The sequence below is a fragment of the Prionailurus viverrinus genome, chromosome A2 (assembly GCF_022837055.1).
Source record: "Prionailurus viverrinus isolate Anna chromosome A2, UM_Priviv_1.0, whole genome shotgun sequence".
NCBI classification, from domain to species: domain Eukaryota; kingdom Metazoa; phylum Chordata; class Mammalia; order Carnivora; family Felidae; genus Prionailurus; species Prionailurus viverrinus.
In genome coordinates, this window is record NC_062562.1 from 156,703,033 (window position 1) to 156,728,896 (window position 25,864).

Consider the following 25,864-nt stretch of genomic DNA (forward strand, 5'->3'; position numbering starts at 1 on the left):
CTGAGATCTTGAGATTTAGCATGTCAAAATTTAACCCTTCATGCTTCCAGCCTTTTAAATGCATTCTTTGCCTGTTTTTCTTATTTTAGGAGATAACTCTGCCTTCCATTTGTTTGATTTCTCTCTCTTTCTGACCACTCAACCTCAAACCATCCTACTTCCAGATGTCTCTTAAATCCATCCTGATCTTTCCATCCTCACTGCTGTCTCTTGATCTAGGCCACAATCTTGTTGTGCTTGAACTCCTGTATATGCCCATCTAGTGTTGCTCAACTTGGCCTTCTCTTTTGTACTCAGAATTGGTTTTTTCCCCCTGAAATGCAGATGAGATCATTCCAGTCTCCTTTTAAAGACTCTTCAGTAGTTCCCTGCTGCCAGTAGCATAATCCCCCAACATGCTTTAGGGGCCTCCCTTGATCCTCATCCCATTTTGTCCTCTTCAGTCCTCTCTGCTCAGCTTCTCTCTGCCTCCCCTCTCCCACCCACCTACCCCACACACTTTTCTCCAGGCCTACCAAACCACTTTCAGTTGCAGGTTTTCTTGTTTCAATACTAATACCTTTTTAACATTAGCCTTTGAATGCTCTCTGCAGTTTGCTAATCCCATTTATTTTTTCCTTTTTTGTTTTAGGATACTGATATCTGATATGGACATTGTTCTTTAAGCTTCTTTTTGAAAAAATAATTTTAGAATTCTATGGAGGGATGGATGGGTGTGTGTGTGTGTGTGTGTGTGTGTGTGTGTGTGTGTGATATTAAATATTTCCTCCTATGTTCGTAATTTTTTGTTATGAAGTTCCTTATTGGTATTATCACAGATTCTGTGTACACATGGGGACATATCCGTCCATAGCCTCATTCCACAAACCATCAGGTTTATAGAGACTCTAATTGTAGTGTTGCATTTTGCCATCTGACTGATTTTCTGTTTAGGTAGTATTCTTCTTATATTCTGCCACCAAAAATCAATTTGAAAAAGGCAGCTACAGATAAAGGAGAGAATGAGAGAGAGAGACAGCGAGTGAGAGAGAGAGAGAGAGAGAGAGAGAGAGAGAGAGAGAGCTGCAGCCAGGAGGGCAGTGTAATAACAGATTTAGAGATCTGACAAGAACCACTTGTGTTGGTATTGATTGGGAACTTTTATTCAAATCGTGTCTGTGGTTGTGAGACAAGACCTGTGCAAGTCAAGCAGTTCTGAGGAGGGGTGGTCTGGGCATCACCTGCATAGAGGGGAGGGGGTCAATGTCACACAGAAGGGTGGGACTCAGCTCTGCTTCATCAGAGTGGCCTGGAAAGGAAAGGGGTCAATGGGACATGTAGAAGGAAGGATGCTAGTCACACATTGTGGGGGAAGGGACCAGTGGAAAGAACTGAGAGGCCAGGGGAGAAACTTGGGATGAATTTGAACTCCACAGAAGGTCTGCTTGACGCCTGCTTTGGAATTCTTTTCCCTAGATGAGGTGGATAAAGCTCAGATCCCTGCTCATCTTCCCATAGGGTCGGCCTGGTCAGACTGAGGTTTCCGTGCCTACTGACAGAGGTGGGCGGCTGCGACTGATGAACCTGCTTTCACACTGAGGGTCCAGAGTGGAAGGAGATGCCCCTAGATGATAGACTTCTGTAGAATCTGTATCCTCGGATCTCCTGCCTGCACCTTCTTCACCTGCTGTTCAGAATCCCCAAGCAGGACATAAGTTCTGTCCCTGTCTTGTGCCTGTTAGTTTCCATCCATATCCTCAGCGCAGGATTCAGACATCAGCATGAATCGTATCCTGTTAACCTTGCTGATGGTGACTGGTGAGTGACCGAAGGGATCTCTTTGTCACGGTTATTAGGATGCTGTCGTCTATTAGGACACTGTCTGGGGGTGAGGCTATGGAGCTGTGTCGGGGAGGAGAGCTGGAGGGTCAAGGGCATGCAAGTTTGGGAGGGGGAGGATACATTACTCCTTTTCTATACAGTCTCAGTCATTTGTAGGACCTAAGTAAAACTTTTTATTTTGGGATTCAAATCTCCTCTCAATGTATGATAAAGTTCTTGGGCTAAAACATGGAGGCAATCCGGAAAGGCAGGTGGAGATAGGAGCCTGGAAGGGTGTATAGGAACTTATAAAACACGTAGGAAACAAAGCAGCAGGTATTCTGCTGTAGGGTTCAAAAGGAAAATGTCACTTTTGCCCTTTGTGGTTTAAATGTAATGTGCAATGATAATAATAATAAATAATCACCATCACTGCCGCCACCATAAAAACATATACCTATATAGTGCTTATATAATAGACACTGCTCTTTATGTGTTAACTCATTAAATTCTTTTTTTAAGTTTATTTATTTATTTTTGAGAGAGAAAGAGAGAGTGCTAGTGCACATGCTTGTGCAGGGGAGCACAGGAGGCAGGGAGGGGCCGAGAGAAAGGGAGAGAGAGAATCCCAGGAGCCCCACAGGGGGCTCAAACCCACGAACCCCTGATATCATGACCTGAGCCTAAATCAAGAGTTAGTTGCTGAGCCGACTGAGCTACCCAGGTGCCTCTAACCCATTTAATTCTTAAAACAACTTTGTGCCATAAGTATTATTGCTGTCATTGTTTTTTTTTTTTTTTTTTTTTTGATGAGGAAACCAAGGCACAGAGTAATTATAACATGCCCATAATGAAGTTGGTATGGCTCTGTAATTAAGCATTTATGCTCTCTTACCTAGCTAGGGACAGATACCCTAACCTCTCTGAACCTCAGTTTCTGTATGTGCAACATGAGAAAAATATGTATTTTTTTTTTTTAATTTTTTTTAACGTTTATTTATTTTTGAGACAGAGAGAGACAGAGCATGAATGGGGGAGGGTCAGAGAGAGAGGGAGACACAGAATCTGAAGCAGGATCCAGGCTCTGAGCTGTCAGCACAGAGCCCGACGCGGGGCTCAAACTCATGGACTGTGAGATCATGACCTGAGCCGAAGTCGGACGCTTGACCGACTGAGCCACCCAGGCGCCCCAAAAATATGTATCTTTTAACGACATGCCGTGATTCCTATACCTATGTTAGACTGAGTGGAGTTAACCAAGTTAATTGGGTAGGGACTGGGTAGGTCGTTTTAGATAGAGGAGCCAGTAAGGTGAAGGTCATGAGGTGTGACATGTTTAACTAAAAGCCCATCTGTGTGGTTGGAGCACAGAGGAAGGAAGTAGATTAAGAATCATATAGTAGAGGGTCTTTTAGCCTTAATTTTAGAAATGATCCTGAGTATAATAGGAATCCTTTAAAGAGTTTTAAATATGAGAGTTATATTACCACATTTATGATTGTAAAATATTCATGTGACTTCAGTAGGATAATGGATTTGAGTAGAGATATGGGTTGTGGGTGGGAAAGATCTGGGGAGAAATTTAAGAGACTGTTGCAACTCTTAGGGCAACAGAGTAGACTAGGGTGGTGGCAGTGAGGATGTAAGAAAGTAAAAGGATTCCGGAGGTAACAAGGAGATAGAAGTTGTGATCAGTTGAATGTGAGGAATGAAGGGTAGGAAAAAGTAAAGGGTGTCATCCAGATTTCTGGTTGGGTGAATGGTGGCAAAATTTACTGAAATAGGGAACACTGGAAAAGAAGGAGGCATTTGGGGAAGAAGACAAATTACATTTTTTTTTTAATGAAATTTATTGACAAATTGGTTTCCATACAATACCCAGTGCTCATCCCAAAGGGTGCCCTCCTCAATACCCATCACCCACCCTCTCCTCCCTCCCACCCCCCACCAACCCTCAGTTTGTTCTCAGTTTTTAACAGTCTCTTATGCTTTGGCTCTCTCCCATTCTAACCTCTTTTTTTTTTCCTTCCCCTCCCCCATGGGTTCCTGTTAAGTTTCTCAGGATCCACATAAGAGTGAAACCATATGGTATCTGTCTTTCTCTGTATGGCTTATTTCAGTTAGCATCACACTCTCCAGTTCCATCCACGTTGCTACAAAAGGCCATATTTCATTTTTTCTCATTGCCACGTAATATTCCATTGTGTATATAAACCACAATTTCTTTATCCATTCATCAGTTGATGGACATTTAGGCTCTTTCCATAATTTGGCTATTGTTGAGAGTGCTGCTATGAACATTGGGGTACAAGTGGCCCTATGCATCAGTACTCCTGTATCCCTTGGATAAATTCCTAGCAGTGCTATTGCTGGGTCATAGGGTAGGTCTATTTTTAATTTTCTGAGGAACCTCCACACTGCTTTCCAGAGCGGCTGCACCAATTTGCATTCCCACCAAGAGTGCAAGAGGGTTCCCGTTTCTCCACATCCTCTCCAGCATCTATAGTCTCCTGATTTGTTCATTTTGGCCACTCTGACTGGCGTGAGGTGATATCTGAGTGTGGTTTTGATTTGTATTTCCCTGATAAGGAGCGACGCTGAACATCTTTTCATGTGCCTGTTGGCCACCCGGATGTAAGACAAATTACATTTTTGACTTACTGAGTTCGAAGTGCTTTTGAGATATCAAATGGAGATGTCCACCTGAATCCAAGGGTCAGGAACTCACGACAGGAGTCTGAGCTGGGATACAGATTTGGGAATTTGGGAATTTTGAAAGGATTTGAATTCATAGGAATGAGTGAAAAAGATTACTTGAAAAGAATTTACAGAAAAGAAATGTGTACAAGACAGAACTATGAAGAATTCCAGTTGCCTTTCTTGGTTTAAAATTTTTATTTTTAAATAACTATGCATTTATAGGAAGTTGCAAGAAATGTACAGAGGCGTCCCACGTGTCCTTCCTGTGGTTTCCACCATGGTAACATCTTGTGTAACTATGGCACGATAGCAAATCATGGGAGTAACATTGGTATGATCCACAGAGTTTATTCAGCTTTCCCCAGTTTTACCTGTGTGTGTGTGTGTGTGTGTGTGTGTGTGTGTGTGTGTGTACAACTTCACATGTGTAGGTCTGTGCATCCACCACCATTTTCAGGACACAGAACAGCCATCAGCAGAGCCTCCTTCCTATTGCTCTTCTACCCACACACCATTTCATTCTCCCTCCTCCACACCGCCCCCCTTCCCTAACCCGTGGCAACTACTAACGTGTTATCCATTTCTGTAATTTTCTTGTTTCAAGAATAGTATACAAATGGAATCGTACAGTATGTTGTATTTTAGGATTGGCTCTTTTCATTTAGCATAATCCCCTAGAGATTTGTCCAAGATGAGTGTATATTAACTATTAAATCTTTTTATTACTATTATGCTGTGGAATTGATGTACTCTGGTTTGCTTAATCATTCATCCATTGAAGGACATCTAGGTTGTTTTCAGGTTTTAACTTTTAAGAAAAACCTGCTGCGTTTTTGTTTGATAGTAAGTTTTTGTTTGTCTGGGATGTAAGCCCAAGAGTGCAGTTTCTGCCATATGGTAACTGTATGTTTAGTTTTATAGCATATTGTTTTTCAGGTTGGCTTCACCATTTTAGTTTCTCACCAACAATGTGTAAGTGACCTATTTTCTCTACCTCCATGCCAGCATTTGGTGTTGTCACCAAATTGCACTATTTTTCATACTAGCTGTTCTGTTAGATACATAGTAATACCTCATTTAAATTTTAATGTTTATTTTTCCTGTGACTGAGGATGTTGAATATCTCTTCATATGCCTGTTTATTACCTCATGGATATTTTCTTTAGTGAAGCGTTTTTTCTTGTCTTTTTCCTATTTTCTAATCAGACTGTTGAGTCTGAGAGTATGTATATAGATCAGATACAAGTCTTTTCTCAGCTAGGAGGTTTGCACATATATTTCCAAGTCTATAACTTGTCTTTAAACTGTCTTCAGAGGGTCTTTTATAAAACAATTGTTTTTAATTTTGATGAGTATACCCAGGGAAGTTGGTGTTAGGCTGTTCCTTAAGTCCCCAGGTTCCTTAGGCAGTCCCCTTACTTCTTTCCATTATTCAGAGGCTTTCTATCTTTGTTTGTTGTGTTTGTTGTGCAGGGGCTTTCAGTTGAGGAACTGAAGAGCTGGGGGGAATGGGGCTACTCCTTCTTGGATCAATGGAAAGGTGAGCTCTAATGCTTTAGGGGCTGCTGGAAGAGGAGAGCCCAGTAAAGTACCTTATGAGGCAGGAGAAAATAAAAGTGTAATATACACCATAAAAGGAGCTGTTTCTAGGAGAAGGAGGTAGTTAATGTGTTCTATGTCTGTGGCAAGTTAAGAAAGTTAAAGCTGCAGACGCAGTGGAGGCAGATGTTGCGTGAATACGGAGTTAAGATTTGCCCAGTTGAAGTATGACTCAAGGACATTAGGACAAGGGAGTTCTGAAGAGTAATAAGAATATCATTAAAATGATGAATAAAGGAATCTGACTCAGGTAGAGAGGGAAGGTAAAACAGGCAAGGACCGATTGGAATGGAAGGAAAGGAGGCAATGTGTAAGTTTCTAGCACATTCTTAGAATCAGTGACTTTGTAAAGCTCAGTCAAGAGTGAGTTAGGGCACCAGGGGTTTTGTGGAAAGAAATTTGAGAAGTTTTAGAGTAAATGACCCATATTTAATTGGGGGCTCAGCCAGGTATATTAGGAGAAAATGTGTTCCTCAGCTTTCCTTGGAAGTCCCTGTGGCTTGAAGGAGCTCTGTCTTGTTGCTGTAGGTAAGAAGGAGCTAGTGTAGTGCATACTTCTTAAAGGCCAACCAGAGAAGGTCTGGAGTCAGGGATAGATTGTGGGAATTAAATAAGACTTAGATTTATACACTGGAATATCTTAGAGTGAAGGAATGTGAAGATTTTCTGTGTCAATGGTTCTCAACTTTTCTGAGCATGAGAACCCCTTTTAGTCTTAAAATTTATTTATTTATTTATTTGTTTGTTTGTTTGTTTATTTATTTATTTATTTATTTATTTACTTACTTACTTATAGTGCAAGTGGGGGAGAGGAGCAGAAGGAAAGAGAGAGAAAGAGAGAAAGAATCCCAAGTAGGCAAGTAGGCTCCACTCTCAGCATGGAGCCTGACACAGGGCTTGATCCCACAACCCTGGGATCATGACCTGAGTTGAAATCAAGAGTCAGATTCTCAACTGATTGAGCCACCCAGGCACCCCTATTTTGAATCTTTTAATGATAATTATTGATTGAATACTTATGTAATGAGAAGGTAGATAATCTTTGTTAAAGCAATGTGTATCTTATTATCAGAATACTGTTTAAATGGATTTCCTGTCAGTTTTATTTTTGAAATAGGTCTTATGTCCATCCACCCACTTAGATGCTCTTCTCCAACTCCCCCACTGCCACTTCAGTGCAAGGCACATCACTTTTTGCCAGGTCACTTCAGTAAGCACGACTGTTTCTATAATCCATTTCTAATAAAAATCCAGTGATTTTTTTTTTTAAATCCAGTGATTTTTAAAAAAATAATTGGATCACATGACTTCTGTACATTCAAATTCTTTAATAGATTTTTTATTACACTTAGAATAAAATCCTCCTCTCAAGGCTCCTCTTAGGCCAATCTTTTCCTCTCCCACTAGGCTTCAATTTCTTTGGCTCTCTTCAGACTCCTGAGCATTTCCCAGTTCTTTCCCATCCTTGAGCCTTTGCACACGCAGTTCTGGAAAAGCTCTTTCTTCTGCTCTTCCCATGGCTGGTTTTTCTCATCTTTGCTGTCTCAGATTACCCGTCACTTACCCAGCAAGTACTGTTTTGCCCACCCAAACTAAATTAGATCCTTTGTTTACCCTCTCTTCTTATTCTTTCTCATGGAACATTCTATCTCATCCAACTTATAGCTATCTATTGATGTGTTTATTTGCTTATTGTCTCCCTCCCTCATTTCATGAAGGCAAAGTCTACTTCTATTGAATACCCTTTTATATTAACATCAAATATGTTTCCTGGCACATAGTAGATATTCAGGAAGTATTTTTTTTAAATAAATGCATGCATATATGAATTTGGGAAAAAAGTACACACACATATACATAACATTAGGTCTTAGTCTTCTGATGATGGTTGCTTCACTTATGGATTCAGAAAACCATTTCATTAATTTCAGAGCCTCCCAGTGGATCCCTGCATACAAGGTGAATTTTACTCCAATCACTCATACATTTTGAGTTCCTACCATGTGCCAGACACTGTCCCAGATAGTGGGGGATATTGTACACATCATTGTTCCTTCACTACTTATCGTCTATAGGTGAAAACCCTAGGACCCAGAAACATAAATTGACAAAGCAAGAGAAACCCAAATTGGAACAAAGTGACAAAGACAAGAAAGAATCAGAGAAAATCTCCAGAAACAATAACAAAACAAATAATAAAATGGCAGTAAATACATATCTATCAATAATTACTTTGAATGTAAGTGGACTAAATGCTCCAATCAAAAGACAGAGGTGTACGAATGTATTTAAAAACAGACCCAACTAGGTGTGCCTAGGTGGCTCAGTCGGTTAAGTGTCTGACTTTGGCTCAGGTCATGATATCATGGTTCATGAGTTCAAGCCCCACGTTGGGCTGTGTGCTGACAGCTCAGAGCCTGGAGCCTGCTTCAGATTCTGTGTCTCCCTCTCTCTCTGCCCCTCCCCAACTTGCACTCTGTCACTCTCTCTCTCAAAAACAAATAAATATTAAAAAAACCCAACTATATACTGCCTATAAGAAACTCATTTTATACCTGAAAACACCTACAGATCGAAAGTGAGGGGGTAGAGAAACATTTATCATGTAAATGGAGGTCAAAAGAAAGCACGGAGTAGCAATATTTATATCAGACCAGCTAAACTTTAAAACAAAGACTGTTACAAGATAAAAGAAGGGTACTATATAATAGTAAAGGGGACAATCCAACAAGATCTAATAATTATAAATATTTATGCCTCCAACATGAAAACACCCAAATATGTAAAAGTTAATAACAAGCATAAAGGAACTGATTGATAATAACACAATAATAGTAGGGGACTTTAACACCCCACTTACATCAATGGATAGAGCATCTAAACAGAAAATAGACAAGAAAACAGTGGCTTTGAATGACACTGGACCAGATGGATATAACATATATTCAGAATATTCCATCCTAAACCAGCAGAATACACATTCTTTTCAAGTGCACATGGAAAATTCTCCAGAATAGGTCTCAAGTTAGGTCATAAAACAGGCCTCAATAAATACTAAAAAGATTGAAATCATATGGTACACCTTTTTTTGACCACAACATTATGAACCTAGAATTCAACCACAAGAAAATTTGTGAAGACTACAAATGCATGGAAGTTAAACTACATGCTACTAAAACTGAACCAGGGAATCAAAGAAGAAATTTTAAAAATATATGGAAACACATAAAAATGAAAACACAACAGTCCAAAACATTGGGATACAGCAAAAGCAGTCCTAAGAGGGAAATATGTAGTCATACAGGTCTACGTCAAGAAGCAAAAGAAATCTCAAATAAACAACCTAACCTTACACCTAAAGGAGCTAGAAGAAGAACAACAAACAAAGCCCAAAGCCAGCAGAAGGAAGGAAATTACAAAGATTAGAGCAGAAATAAAGGATGTAGAAACTAAAAAACAAAACAAAAATAGAACAGATGAATGAAACCAGGAGTTGGTTCTTTGAAAAAATTAATAAAATTGATAATTAATAAAATAAAAAATGAGAGAGGAGAAATAACAACCAGCATCACAGAAATACAAACAATTGTAAGAGCATATTATGAAAAACTATGCAAAAAAATTGGATAACCTAGAAGAAATGGATAAATTCCTAGAAACATATAAACTACCAAAACTGAAATAGGAATCAACATTTAGAAATCTGTTGCATTTCTATATACCAGTAATGAGGCAGCAGAAAGAGAAATTAAGGAATCAGTCCCATTTACAACTGCACCAAAACCCTTAAGATACCTAAGATAAACCAAACCAAAGAGGTGAAAGACCTGTACTCTGAAAACTATAAAACACTGATGAAAGAAATTGAAGATGACACAAAGAAACAGACATTCCATGCTCATGGATTGGAAGAAAAATATTATTAAAATGTCTATACTACCCAAAGCAATCTACGCATTTATTGCAATCCTTATCAAAATATCAATAGCATTTCTCATAGAACTTGAACAAAGAATCCTAAAATCCCACAAAAGACCTGAACAGCCAAAGCAATCTTGAAGAAAAAACCATTCAAAATGGATTAAAGACCTAAATGTGAGACCTGAAGCCATAAAAATGGTCTTTGACATTGGCAATAGCAACTTTTTTCTAGATATGTCCCCTGAGGCAAGGGAAACAAAAGTAAACATAAACTATAGGGGCTTCATAAAATAAAAAGCATCTGCACAGTGAAGGAAATAATCAACAAAAGTAAAAGGCAGTCTACTGAATGGGAGAAAATATTTGCAAATGACATACCTGATAAAGGGTTAGTACCCAAAATATATAAAGAACTTATAAAACTTAGTACCCCCCCAAATGAATAATCCAATTAAAAAATGGGCAGAAGACATAAGTAGACATTTGTCAGAAGAAGACATACAGATGGCCAACAGATACATGAAGAGATGCTCAACATCACTCATCAGAGAAGTGCAACTCAAAACCACAATGAGATCACCTCACATGTGTCAGAATGGCTAAAATCAAAAACAAAATAAACAAGTGTTGGGTGAGGATGTGGGAAAAAAAGAACTCTCTTATACTGCTGGTGGGAATGCAAACTGGTACAGTCAGTGTGGAAACCAGTATGGAGGTTCCTCAAAAAGTTAAAAACAGAACTACCCTGTGACCTAGCACATCCGCTAGTTGAAAGGAATACATGCACCCCAATGTTTATAGAAGCATTATCTACCATAGCCAAACTATGGAAGCAATCCAAGTATTCATTGACCGATAAATGGATAAAGAAGATGTGATATATATTCACAATGGAATATTACTCAGCCATAAAAAAGAATGAAATCTTGCCATATGCAATGATGTTGATAGAGCTAGAGAGTATTATGCCAAATGAAATAAGTTAGAGAAAGACAAATACCATGATTTCACTCATGTGTGGTATTTAAAAAACAAAGCAAACAAGCAAAGAGGAAAAAAGAGAGGCAAACCAAGAAACAGACTCTTAACTATAGAGAACAAACTGATGGTTACTGGAAGAGAGGTGGGCAGGGGGATGGATGAAATAGTTGATAAGGATTAAGGAGTGCACTTGTTGTGATGGGCGCTGGGTGTTGTATGGAAGTGTTAAATTACTATATTGTACACTCAGAACTGACAGCACTGTATATTAACTAACTGGAATTAAAATAAAAACTTAAAAAATAGTTTTCTATTTTCCTGCTGTTCCTAAACTGGAGAAAGCACGATTTAATCTGCCTTTGTTGTACCCATCAACCAAATGGCACCAAGAACACAGCAATAATGAGAATAGTGAGGTTTTTTTTTTTTCTTTATGCAGTGGGAAGAACACACTCCAGAGAACCTCAGAAGTACCCCAGATGGGAGGGGCATCTTACAGGGTTTGAGCTTATGCTGGATAATTTTGAAGATGGATTTAGAGAAATGGGATCAGTTCAGAATTGGATTTCTCAAAAGGTTTTTTTAAGGAAGTGGAGGATTAAAATAGAGCTGTCACTGATAATAGCAATAATGCAAAGAAAAGACGTATCAGTTAATAGCTGATGTTTAGTCATTTTGGGGATCATGAAAGGGCTTTGTCTTTGTCTCGTTTTGAACATTGTTTTGCACTTTCTCAACATTAAAATATACTTGAAGCTGAATTAGTAAGAAATAACATTTACTGAACACACATTATACATGAAACATTCTTCCAAACAATTTACATATATTACCACATTTATTTCTCACAGAAACCCTAGGAAAGAAGTTGTTATGATCTCAGTGTACAAGTAAGGAAATTAACATAGGGATCTACATAATTTGTTCAAGTCCATACTACTAAGGATACAGCCCGAATTTGAATCAAGGCATCTGTTTCCAGAGGATAAGTAGTGTACTATACTTCAGTGTCTGTATAGAGTATCTCTCCCTATATTCTTTTGCCAGAATTAAAGTTTTATTTTTAATTACTTATTTTTTTCTTTCCTGCAGGAGTTATGATGACTGGTCTCAGAGTGTCCCTGTAGTCAACCAGTAGGAAAAATCAGGGAGCTATAGGAAAGGCTGCATTGCTTGACTGTGGATACAGCCAAGAATCCTTAAGCCTTTGGAAGGTTAGAAATGAGCTAAGTCACTCTGGAAAGCAGCAAACTGGGTGAGGAGAGGCAGGGAGGTCCTGTAGAAGAGACGTGCATATAAATGGGATTTGGAATCACATGGACTGAAGTCTGAATCCTTGAACCAACCATCATTCACTGGTCGTATGACCTCGTGTGCTAATTTTATTTAAATAAAAAAATTGAATACAGTTGACACACAACATTACAGGTCTACAGTGTAGTGATTCAGTGATTCCACGAGTTTATACATTATACTATGCTCACCATAATTATAGTTACCATCTGGCACCATACTAGCTTTTAGAATATCATGGACTATATTCCCATGACTTATTTATTCTATAGAAACTTGTGCCCATTTTTTTCCATCCCCTCATCCCCCTGCCCTCTGTTAACCATCAGTTTGTTCTCTGTATTTATAGGCCTATTTCTCTTTTTTGTTTGTTTATTTATCAGATTTTTTTAGATTCCACGTATGTCGTATTTGTCTTTCTCAGTCTGACATATTTCACTTTGCATAATACCCTCTAGGTCTATTCATATCATTGCAAATGGCACTATCACATCCTTTTTTATGGCTGCCTAATATTCCATTATATTGTCTATCTTGAGAAAGAACAACAAAGCTGGAGACCTCGCAATTCCAGGTTTCAAGTCGTACTACAAAGCTGTATAGTAAAACAGTATGGTACTGTCACAAAAACACATAGATCACTGGAACAGAAGAGAGAGCCCAGAAATAAACCCATGATTATATGGTCAATTAATCTATGACAAAGAAGACTAGAATATTCAATGTGGAAAAGACACTCTCTTCAATAAATTCTTAATCTGTGAGATAATATAAAATTTATACACCCTATAGTTTTTTTCCTGTGAAAAATAAAAAAAAATTAAAAAGTACACCAAGTACTTTAATACAGTGTTTTGTACACTATAGTTCTCTAGTACCATAGAGTAGGGGCTAAGTGATTAATAAGTGGTAAATATTTATATTAACTGATACCAGCATTCTGAAATCTCTATAAGCACCTTGAGTTCTCTTTAGTCAGCCAGTTTATATCCCTTGATTCTCTTCTCTCTGTCTTCCAGGTGGTGTTTCATTTGTTAGTGAAGACATAGAAGGGTTAAATCACCTTCTCTACTTATTTTACCTGAATTCCAGTTATCGGTCCTGTGTGGGGACTCTGATTGCCCCTCAGTGGGTGTTGACGGCTGCACACTGCTTCTTACCGTAAGTGATGGGGATCCATCCACTCTGTTCCCAGGCTCCGAGGCTGGGCCTCCGCACTTCTTGTGGGAATTCTAAAAACTTTGTGGTCAAGAAATTCTAGGACTATCATGGTAAAAGGGAGTTCAGCTACTCAGATACAACTTGACTCAGGAATTTTCCACATTCTTATGTTTGACATGTCCCAAAAGGAAAAGTAATACGGTGTAATATGATACCTTACGTATAGGTAAAAATAACCTTGCAAGTCACTCTTTTCTTAAAAAAATATTTATTTATTTATTTTTGAGAGAGAGAGATAAAGAGTGATCAGGGGAGGGGCAGAGAGAGAGGGAGACAGAATCCCAAGCAGGCTCTGCACTGTCAGCACAGAGCCCGTTGCGGGGCTTGAACTCCCCAACTGTGAGATCATGACCTGAGCAGAAATCAAGAGTCGATGCTCAACTGACTGAGCCACCCAGGCACCCTGACCTTGCAAATCATTCTTAATGTTTTTAAGATTCATCCAAAATGTTAGGGATATGATTATATTTCATTTTTCATTACAGTATAATATTTAAATGTGACTATCACAATTTGCTCATTCTTTTCTTGGTAGACATTTGAGTTATTTCTAGGTTTCTGCTATTGTGAATGGTTACTGTAATCATAGTTGTACCATGTACCTTGGAAGGTATTTTCATGTGTATATCTGCAGTACACACACACATATAGATGTATATATATACACATATACATACATACATATCGGTGTATCTGCAACAACATCTCCTGGATGTCATAGAGGATGCTAATGTTCACTTTACACATCCTCCAGCGATTTATAAGCATTTTCCAGCATTGAGTATTGTCCAACTTTTTTATTATTTTTCTGATTGTGTTAAATTTCTTGTTATGCTCATAATTTTATTATCTTTATTAGTAGCGATGATTGGCTTATTTTTTTCTCCTCCTCCTTGTCCTTCTCCATCCTCTTCCTTCTATTAATATTTCTTCTGGGAAATATTCTTTCATGTTTTTTGAACATTTTGTGACTTTTCAAAAAAAATTGCTTTGTAGAACTTCTATAAATGCCTTAGATAGAACTCTTTTGTCAATTACGTATGTTGAAAATATCTTCTTTGTGGCTTGATCTTCTCTTTAATGGTGTATTTTGATTAATAAGAGCTCTTCATTTGACTATAATATGATTAATACTTAAATTATCAATCTTTATTTGTGGTTGTTGGGTATTGTGATTGGTTGAAAATATTCTTTATGACATCAAGATCAGAAAGATATTTCTTTAAGGTTATTTCTAGAGATTCTAAAGACTTGATTTTATATTTAAGTATTTATATCATTTGGAACTGATTTTTGTGAATGCTGTGAAGTAGGGATCCAGTTTTGTTGTTTTTAACATAGTAAGCTAAATATCCACATTTCATTTATCTAATGGTCTCTTCTTTCTCCAACAACCTGCAACACCACTTCTGACATCTATCAAAATTCTTTATTTTTGCATGGGTCTGTTTTGGGTCTCTCTGTCTCTGTACTGCTCCTTTGGGTTATTTATTATAGACCAATTCCACAGTGTCTTAAAAATTATGACTTTATTATAATTCGTGATGTCTGATAGGGTAGGCCAACCATGTTTTTATTTATCAGGAACACTTAGGTATTCTTTTAAATAACTTTTCAAGCTTTATGAAAAACTCTGTTGTGATTTATTTGGAATTGCTTTAGCTCTTTGTATCAGCTGGGGAGAATTGATATTTTTCTGATATTGATTATTCCCAGCCATGGATCTGACATATCTCTCCACTTATTTAGCTTTCCCTTTAATGCGTTTCAAGAAATTTATTTTATCTGAATACATGTCTTGCACATATCTTATTAAATTTATTCTTAAAGTGCTTTATATTTTGCTATTATATTTTAATTGATGTACTTTCAGAAAATTATATTTTCTACTTGTTAGTGATGATGGAAATGTAATTGGTGTTCATAAATTGATCTAATGGCTTGTTGCTTTGTTATATTCTCCTACTGTTTCTAGTAATTTATATATATGTTCCTGTGGATTTTCTATTTGCCATCTTTGAAAAGGGACATTTTCATTATTATTTTAATTCTAAATAATTTTTAAAAATTTCCTCATGATTAAATCTTTCATTCATAAGTTTAGAATATGGAGGGGTAAATTTTGAGGGATAACTTTCCAAATTAAAAAAAATTCTTTGGGTTCTAGTTTAATTGTTTTTGTGGTCAAAGAGTGTGATCTATGTGATACTAATTCTTTGAAAAGAATTGGGACTTGCTTTTCAGACCAGTATCAAGTCAATTTTTGCAACCCCCCATGTTATGAAAGAATGTATACTCTCTAATTTTAGGGTAGAAGTCTCTCTATATATCAAACTTCAATTGTGTAGTTTAAGTCTTTGGTATCCTTACTATTTTTATTTTTATTTTTTGCTTAATAAATCAATAATTGAGAGATTTAAGTTGAAATATTCTTCTGTATTAGTAGATTGAGCAAAATAGTCCTATAACCTTATTACTTTTTTAAAAAATGTTTTTTAGGGTATTTTATTAAATATATGTAAATTTAGGTACATTTATAATGTAGGTACTTTGTGTACATTCCCAATAAATCAAGGCTATTACTGTATGTCATTACTTTCTCTCATATATATAATATTGTTTGTCTTAGAGCCTATTTATCAGATATTAACATGCCAATCCTGGTTGGTTGTTTGATTGGTTAGTATTGTCCTGGTATATCATTTTACATCTTTACTTTTCTGCCTTTCTGTATCTTTTTTATTTAAGCACATCTCTTAATTTACATATAGCAGGATTTCTAAAAATACAGTTTGTAATTTCTGTCTTTTAACTGATGAGTTTAGGCCATTTGTATTTATTTTGATTATTATTATACTCAGATTTTTTCTACCTATTTTGAATTTCTACTCTTTATATTTGTGTGAAAATGCTTTTGCCCTTTTACTTGATTAATATTTTAGATACCTTTTAATTCTTCTTTCATTTTTGTTGTCGAATATACACATGTCCTATTCTTTTAGTCATTGCTTTATAAATTTTAATATGGAAATTTAATGTAACAGAATTCAAAGTTAAACAATATCCGAATGCCTTCCTTATACCCCTTCTTCATTATGGTCCATCCATAGCCCTCAGAGGCAACCACTATTCTCTTGTTTTTCCACCATAGTTTAGTTTTACATGTCATAGAGCTGCCTTAAACTGAAATGCACTCACTATAATTTGCCTGAATAATCTATTTATCATAAATTCTTTAAAATATAAACTTCTGCAATTACTTATAAATATATTTTATGGTAAGTCACAAAATTTCTTAACAGAAGGAAAAAAGAGAAATAGAGGAAGGATAAAATATTAGAGGGCACTGGTTTTAGTTATTAAATCAACACTATAAACATGAATGACTTTCCTTCAGCAAGAAAGGAGAGTAATCTTAGAAACAGAAAAAGCCAATTTGACACACAAGACACACAAGAGAGTTGCTAAAACTGATTTAAACAAGTTTGTTTCTTTATTTTGAGAGAGAGAGAGAGAGAGAGCACATGCATGGGAGGGGCAGAGAGAGAGAGAGGGAGAGAGAGAGAAACCCAAGCAGGCTCCGCACTGTCAGCGTGGAGCCTGATGTGGGGCTTGAACCCATGAACCGTGAGATCATGCACTGAGCCAAAATCAAGAATTGGACGCCTGACTGAACCACCCAGGTTCAGCTGTAGAAGTTGTATAATTTAAGTTGTATAATTAAAACACCAGTACTCATTAATTCCCAAGGTATGGAAATGGAGGGACGAGGGTCATTAAGTGATCTCTCATTTAGAAAGATAAAAGAGGGGCGCCTGGGTGGCGCAGTCGGTTAAGCGTCCGACTTCAGCCAGGTCACGATCTCGCGGTCTGTGAGTTCGAGCCCCGTGTCAGGCTCTGGGCTGATGGCTCGGAGCCTGGAGCCTGTTTCCGATTCTGTGTCTCCCTCTCTCTCTGCTCCTCCCCCGTTCATGCTGTCTCTCTCGGTCCCAATAAATAAATAAATAAATAAATAAATAAACCTTGAAAAAAAAAAAAGAAAGTGTTAGAAAGATAAAAGAGAAAGAATCTTATCATGAAGGCTTCTTTCCTTTTTGTTCTAATGTATCTGTCAAATGGACAACCTTGCTCTTGTCAAAAGTTCCTCTGAGGGGCGACTGTACTTTCTTATTGTCCTTGGGGAATTATGCCAACTGGAGAGCTATCACATGAATTTAAACACAAAGGGAGCATGTGTTTGGTACAAAGAACCAAATAGACTAAGATGATCCAATGAGAAGTATAACAGTCAGTTACGATACCCTGGCCAAAGACCAGTCATCCCCATCTAAGCACCTAGCAGAATCCTTCACTCCAAGCAGATGAAACTAAGTGTGGTAGTTCTCAGGAACACAACAAAACTAAGGAAAGTCCTTATAATGTATAATATCTTGTAAAAGCGAGCGAAAGCAAAATTTGTCTAAAGGATGCTGCTCTGATGAGATCTTTTAAACTTGTCAGTCCTTGGGATTGACTGAAGGATGAATTTATCAGGCCTATTTCTGTCCTCTCTCTTTAGACTTTATCTGATAACTGTCCATAAGGCGACAAAGACAGACTGAGAGACAAATGGTACTGTTGTTAGGAGACAATATAAACTTAGCATTTGGGAGCTCAACAACCACAAAAATTGATGCTCAGTACCAGTGTGGTACCTATCTCACTGTTGTCGCTAGAGAAATCCCTGCGTGACTGACTCAGGGGCCTCACAGGAGTGCCCTGTTCTGAATTTCGGGTTAAAATTTTTTTTTAACATTTATTCATTTATGAGAGACAGAGAGCACAAGCAGGGGAGGGGAAAAGAGAGGGAGACACAGAATCCAAAGCAGTCTCCAGGCTCCGAGCTGTCAGCACAGAGCCCAACGCGGGGCTCAAACTCACAAGCTGTGAGATCATGACCTGAGCCAAAGTCAGACGCTTAACCGACTGAGCCACCCAGGTGCCCCTGAATTTAGGGTTTTGAGCCATGTTAGTGAGAGTGGATCTCAACTGGATCTCAGTGGAAAACCAGGATCTTTGACTACTGTTTTCCCAAAGATCTACCAGAAGACCCTGTTAATCCAGCAGTTTTGATAGACAAGAGTAAAGCATAGTATGTTCAGGTGATCCTCCATACCTCTAAAATATTTAACCTCTCGAAGCTGTTACTCATTTCCTCTTTACAATTTCACATTTCCTGTTTCCCCCAACTCCCAAAGAAGCCTCCCTAACAGAACCTACTACTTTCATAAAAGCCTTGACTATCCATTTGCATGCTTCTTTCCGCTGTTTCTAGGTCTTGAATTGGAGCTTCTCTCGAGAATTATGCTTAGAGCCCAAGCCATTGCACTGCTTAACTCCTGGAGGCACCATCCGCATTATAGTCTATGTGAATGGTAACCCATTGACTTGTATAGTGCATCACCTGCATGACCCCATGTGGCACCTACATATAAAAGATCAAATGGACAGGGGCACTGGGTGGCTCAGTCATTTGAGCATCTGACTTTGGCTCAGGTTGTGATCTCATGGTTTGTGGGTTCGAGCCCTGTGTCAGCCTCTGTGCCGATAGCTCAGAGCCTGGAGCCTGTTTTGGATTATGTGTCTCCTTCTCTCTCTGCCCCTCCCCTGCTCGTGCCCTCTCTCTCTCAAAAATAAATAAACATTAAAAAATTTTAAAAAAAAGATCAAATGGGCAAACATGAGAGGAAAAGATTAAATGGGTTACTATAGAAGGAAATTGTGTGTGTGTGTGTGGGGGGGCGGTGATTAGCCTTGTGACCTGTGAGTGTCAATCCTTTTTTTTTTTTCTTTTTCATTTTCCAGAGATCTTTGGGTCATCTTTCATGATAGTTCTGCAAATCTTCGAGACTTTCATGGGGAGATTTTACCTTATGAGAAGATCATTGTTCACCCAAACTTCACTGCCACCTCTCCTAAAAATGACCTCATGCTGATAAAGTTGTCTGTACCTTTCACTTTCTTCTCCACCAATATGTTTCAGTTGCCTACTCTCAAGAATGCAGTTAAAGATTGCTTGATTCACACCTGGTTACAGACTAAAGACTTTATTGGTGAGTGACTATCAAAAAGAAGAGATAGTTCTTGGATATATTCACATCTTCAAGATCTCTGAGGAATTAGGGGAAGGAATTGGAACTTAGAGGCCTAGTGTCAGATTTCTAAGCCTGTGTGGAAAACTAGAAATGGCACGAGTGGTATTGGCTTTCTACAGGAGAAGAGATGATCTTTTGGGCCTTGAGAATCGATTCCTAGATCAAGGTGTTACATGTGTGTATCCCATTGGCACACCCCGCAGGGACTGGAACTCAGGGATCTATGTTTCAGTATTGGTTCTACCATTCATTGTAGGTTTATGAACAAATTCTTTAACTTCTTTGGATCTTAATTTGCAAATTGGTAACAAATACTACTTTCCCTTGACCTAACAGGAATGATATTGTTATCAATTACAATGATAATGACTACCATTTGCTGATCGCTGATTACCTACCAAGCGCTAAGCATCCTATAGATATTATACAGTTATCATCACATATCATGTAGATAAGTTTTCTTGGGATTAACACCTTATAAAAGAGGAAACTAAGATTTTGGGAAATTAATTATCCAAGATCATGAACTTGGTGATGACAGAGCTTGGATTCCGATCTTGTTTGCTATGTGGAGTATCTTCTCACCAACCATCCCTTGATGCTGATCATCTTTCAGAGATGATAAACAGAGCAGGAGGATGTGTTTGACCCATGGTGTGTTCCATAAGTTCTTCTGCAGTCCATTCTTACTGAGAAGAAGGCTTGAAGGAGAAGGAGGTAGGATAACTTATGAAAAGGCAAACGGGAATGAAAGTCTCCTTTATTTCTTGTGCTTAGGAAATTCACATAGTAAGCTGCAAAGTGTCACGGCTCAATTGAACTTTAATGTAAACTGCAAAAAAATACTGGGTGAAAAACTCCTTGAAGACATGTTCTGTATGGGACCCACGCTAGGAAGTCAGGATCACTGCCAGGTAAGTCTTCTTACCTCATTTGTGCATAAACTCAGTCTCTGTGTCTCTCCTCCTTCATCAAGGCTCCATCTCGATTTTTCAGTAGGCTAGGAGCTCAGAGAATAAGGGGTTAAAGAATGATCACTCTTCTCCACCCTGTGATAGAGACAAGAGAAATAGATTTTCGAGGAGTGGAAAGCTGTCTTCCAGATAGTTCTTTGAAATATCTGTCTAGGGATGAGTGGGAGGTATAAGGGTAGTTCGTGCATTGGAAAGAAGCTTTCATACTAGATTCTTATATCCTGGACCCCTTTGCATGGCAAATATAGTGGCTTTCATTTTTGTTCAGGTATGAAATCTCAGGTGGTAAGGAAGTTCTCATTCCTGTACTCTATCTGGCAGGTGGTCACAGCTGCACCAGCCATATGTGGCGGTGAATTACAAGGGATTTTGTCTTGGGAAACCGGATGTATTCTAACAGGATACATTGTTGTCTTCACTGACCTACACAGCTACGTGCCATGGATCAAGAACATTATTTCTACAAAATAAGCTGATGTAGAGCTCCACTGATACCCTTACCTCCCAGCTGATCCACGGCAACCACATTATGTATCACAGTTCCAGTCTTTCCTAGGATCTAGGCTTGATTGGAGTTTCAAAAAAGATCATTGATGATTCCTGGGTGTTGGCATGACTCTAGTCTCTCTTTTTATTTTATTTTTTTAACATTTATTCATTTTTGAGAGACAGAGAGAGCATGAGTGGGGGAATGGCACAGAGAGAGCGAGACACGATCTGAAGCAGGCTGCAAGCTCCGAGCTGTCAGCACAGAACCCAGCCTGGGGGTCCAACTCATGGAGCACGAGATCATGACCTGAGCTGAAGTCAGATGCTTAACTGACTGAGCCACCCAGGCACTCCTAGTATCTCTTTTTAAATGTTATTTATTTTTGAGAGAGAGCGCATGTGTGAGAGAGAGCAAGGGAGGGACAGAGAGAGAGGGAGACAGAGAATCCAAAGCAGGTTCTGTGCTGTCCAGCGCAAAGCCCTATGTGGGTCTCCAACCCACAAATTGTGAGATTATGACCTGAACTGAAGTCAGACACTCAACCGACTGAGCCACCCAGGCACCCTGACTCTAATCTCTTTAATGTTCCTAACACTGAAAACATGAATGCTGGCCTCAAGAAGTGGAGTTCACCCAGGAAGCTTTTGGGATTCTACCAATTCAGATATTTCTGTTAAAATACTCCCTGCCATATCTTAAGAACACAAAAAACGAGTGGAAATGAGGGATAATAACTACCAAGAGTTTATTTGGGCGAAGTGAAAACAACATAGCTGAGCAGTAATTTGCCAAAAGTTTGTCAGATGATTAGCAATTTTTCTAATGACCAAGTGTCTCCTCGGTATGTGTATGCGTGTATGTGTGTGCATGTTTGTGTGTACAGGTGGTGCAGTTTGTTTCCATTAGTTACTTAAAAGATCTATAGAATTCAAGTTTGCCTAGGTTTACTGAGGCCACCAAAAGGTCTTTGTAATATTTGGAATAAGGATTTGTGTATTTTGAACTATAGCTGTAATGCATATTCATAAATGATAGATGAGGTTTTTTTCTAGGACATTTTCCTTCCAGTTTACTGCTTTTTATTTAAAATCACACATACTTTCTTAAAGGGGTACAAAGTGGTGGAATTCATGAGGATTTTGCCTTGGAGTTTTCATACATGCCCCTGAATACAACCTTCTATATGACATGTGAATTCATGAGCACACACTTCCATCCACAAGCACACTCAAAAAACACTTGTCATTCCAAAAATGTGTTCTCTACATATTATTTTTCTTTAGTTCATGATAGATTAAACTGATTTTAAACTAAATCCTATCTATTTTCATATAAAATATTGACTCTTCAAGAAATTTGTGCCTGAAATGTGAAATACATTTTCGTTTTTCCCATGCTGTGAAATGTTGGGATTTCCTAAAATTCAAATTGCCACCCAGTTGATTAAATCACATACTTTTCCAAAGATTCAGAAAACTAAAACAGTTTTCTTTTTTAAGACTCTTATGGGGATCAGAGATAATGTGGGAAACGTTTTGTATGCAGAGGAATAGTATAGGGATTGGCAGCGGTTAGTAGTTTTGACAGTTTCCACCTGTTTCACCCTTTTGCCTATTTAATTCCTACTACTCCAAGTTGCTAACAATCCTTTTCACCATTATCATATGCCAGGCTGTCTATTGTCATCAGCCGGCTGAACTAGTTGCAACTGAACTTTTTACTGAGATCTTCCTAACAACTTACCCTGATTCCTGTCCTTTGTTTTTTTTCTTGCCTCTTACCTAGAGCTCTTACTGTCTCCATTCCACTGCAGTTGTTCTAGGCTGAGTCGGATGTTTTAATTATAAACCTTTCCTTATTGATTAGGTCATAAATTCTTCCATTATTGGGCATTTTTACTTCTTTATATTTTCTGGACTTGAGTTTTCCTTGTATGAGTTTTCCTTCTCTCCATCTCATCTCACTCCTCAATCTGAAAAGGAAAAGGTAAGTCTGTCTCTTCAGCTGTCTGTCTGTCTGTCTATCTATCTATCTATCTATCTACCGATCTATCCATCTAATCAACATCTCATCATCATCTGTTTGTCTAACTGAGACTGGGCTGTTTGTCACATGACTAATTTTTGGAGTGTGCAAATACGTTTCTAATTATCCTGTCAATTTCACCTAAACTCCAATTCTGCATATGACTGGTTCCAAAGACTATTTTAAGTTAGTTTACCAAGAATTTCACGTGTCACATCCACCTTCCCCTCCTGACATTCCCACCAACCACTGCTCATTTCCTTTCTGGTTCCTTATTCTCTCGTACATGGGCTGGAGCTAATGCTCCATGACCTTCTCTGTAGCTTAAGTACATTGCAGTAAAATGGATCCCTGATACCAACCAACAGATTTCAGTATAGTAAATGGAGAATAGGGACAGGAATACTTGCCCTGTTTGATCAAGTGGATGGCTCTTCTCTGCACTCTGGTTTCCCATCTTATCTCCAACTTGTGATTCAATCATGTCTGACCTTCAGCTCAGGAGGAGAGGGATCACCTCTTGGGTACATAATTTTATTTATATATTACTTCAAAGATCCTTTCTGAATTCATGTGTATATGTTACATATTTGGCTTCTATTTACCCCTCACTTATTTATTCATCTTAGACCCATTCCAGCTTCCTGGGGAGTTCATTCAGAAATCTGTTTCTGGGTCTTCGTTTCTACTGTTTCCCTGGGTAAACTATTGTAACCTCACCATACTTGCCGACCACTTAATGCTTCTGGCATCACAGTTTTTCTTCCTCAGTCCATGTCCTTCTTTGGAGGAGATTGATATCCAGTTTCAGTAGACTGTGGTTCAGTTCTTAGCCTAGAATTGACAAACTATAAATTTGGGAAATCAATGAGCTTTGATTTTTAGATTGGCTTTATGTATAAAACAAAAAGAGTTAGACTGGATGATCTCAGTAACAGACACTGTAACTGCCCTCCCACAGTCCTCTCCACCCCTCCTCTGTTAGGTCACAGTCATCCCCTAGGGTGCAGTCTGACCTAAACTTATCAGTGAGCTCCCTGTGTCTGGCTCAGGGATGGATATATGATGCAATTTGGCTTATGAAACATCAGTGTCTTAATGTTCAGTGTTGAGATAACATTGTAATGAGCTCTGTTGAGACCTTGTGTGGGCAGTGTGGCAGGTGAATGAGACATCAGAATTGCTGCTGTCGGGGAAGCTGCCTAAGCATCACATGCATTCACAGAGGAGGTTGAAACAAGAGAATGGCCCAGAAATGTAGCTATAGCTGAAGTCCTGATTAAACCATTCCAGAATTTAAGTCTTTTCTCTGGATAGTTTTAGTAATATAATCTACTACTAAATTCCTTTCAGTGTTTAGGACAATTTGAGTTGGGCTTTCTGTTGCTATAATTAAAAACATCTCCAGGGATACAGTTTCCAAGTCCCTTCTGTCTCTGCTATCAATCTAGACTAATGTGTGCTAAATGCCCAATGTATCCATTCTTATTAATTTTCAGGAATACCTGTGGGCTCATTTTTATTAGACACAAACATTCTGCATCTTCTCAAATTTTTAGTTTTATTCATTATAGTCAGAAAATACACTTTGAATGATTTCAGTCTTTGTAACCTTATTGAGACTTGTGGCCTAACATGTGACCTATCTTGGATAATGTTCTGTGTGCACTTGAGAAGAATGTGTATTCTCTGCTTTTGTTGGGTGGAGTGAACTCTGTTTGTTAGGCCTAGTTAGTTTATTTTATTGTGCAAGTATTCTATTTCCTTACTAATCTTCTGTTTACATGTTTTACTGAAAGTGACATAATGAAGTTCTTCCTTCAATTTTGTTAATATTTGCTTCATATAATGTGGGTCTTTGTTGTTTGGAACATATATAATCATTGTTTTTTTTTTTGCTAAATTGAATTTTTTATTAATGTATAATGTCTTTTGTCTCTTGCAACAGTTTTTGACTCAAAGTCTATTTTGTCTGATATTAGTATAGTTACTTTAGCTCTCTTTTGGTTAGTATTTGTATGGAGTATCTTCTTCCATCTGTTCAACCTATTTGTGTCTTTGGATCTAAAGTGAATTTCATGTAGCTTATGAAAGAAATTGAAGGATACACAAAGAAATGGAAAAATATTCCATGCTTAAAGATTGGAATAACAAATATTGTTAAAATTTCAATACTATCCAAAGCAATCAACACATTCAGTGCAATCCCTACCAAAATAGCACCAGCATTCTTCACAGAGCTAGAACAAACAATCCTAAAATTTGTATGGAACCACAAAAGACCCCAAATAGCCAAAGTAATGTTGGAAAAGAAAACTAAAGCTGGAAGCATCCAAATATCAGACTTTTAACCTGTATTACAAAGCTGTAATCATCAAGACAGATGGTATTGGCATAAAAACAGACACATAGATCAATGGAACAGAATAGAGAACCCAGAAATGGACCCACAAATACATGGTCAACTAATCTTCAACAAAACAGGAAAGAGTATCCAGTGGAAAAAAGACAGTCTCTTTAGCAAATGGTGCTGGGAGCACTGGACAACAACATGCAGAATGAAACTAGACCACTGTCTTACACCATACACAAAAATAAATCCAAAATGGGTGAAAGACCTAAACGTGAGACAGGAAACCGTCAAAATCCTAGAGAAGAAAACAGGCAGCAACCTCTTTGACCTAGGCTGCAGCAACTTTTCACTTGACATGTTTCCAGAGGCAAGG

General features: G+C 38.1%; 1 protein-coding gene and 1 long non-coding RNA gene across 7 annotated transcripts in view; both read left to right on the forward strand.

The window, feature by feature from the left end:
* LOC125151830 (uncharacterized) overlaps nucleotides 1–19,591 on the forward strand; it is a 65,617-nt gene extending 46,026 nt beyond the window's left edge. The window contains exons 1-3 of one of the 3 annotated variants that reach the window (XR_007146960.1): nucleotides 1,277–1,540; nucleotides 13,314–13,455; nucleotides 19,360–19,591. This is a non-coding gene — a long non-coding RNA (uncharacterized LOC125151830). Of the gene's footprint in view, nucleotides 1–1,276; nucleotides 1,541–12,099; nucleotides 12,216–13,313; nucleotides 13,456–19,359 lie in introns of those variants that run through there. The other 2 variants (XR_007146964.1, XR_007146959.1) reach the window with 2 other exon arrangements.
* Nucleotides 19,592–20,431: 840 nt separating this feature from the next.
* MGAM (maltase-glucoamylase) overlaps nucleotides 20,432–25,864 on the forward strand; it is a 224,283-nt gene continuing 218,850 nt past the window's right edge. For all 4 annotated transcript variants that reach the window (XR_007146932.1, XR_007146931.1, XM_047833086.1 and 1 more), the window contains exon 1: nucleotides 20,432–20,563. The gene's annotated coding sequence lies outside the window, so the exon portion shown is untranslated. The remainder of the gene's footprint in view (nucleotides 20,564–25,864) is intronic.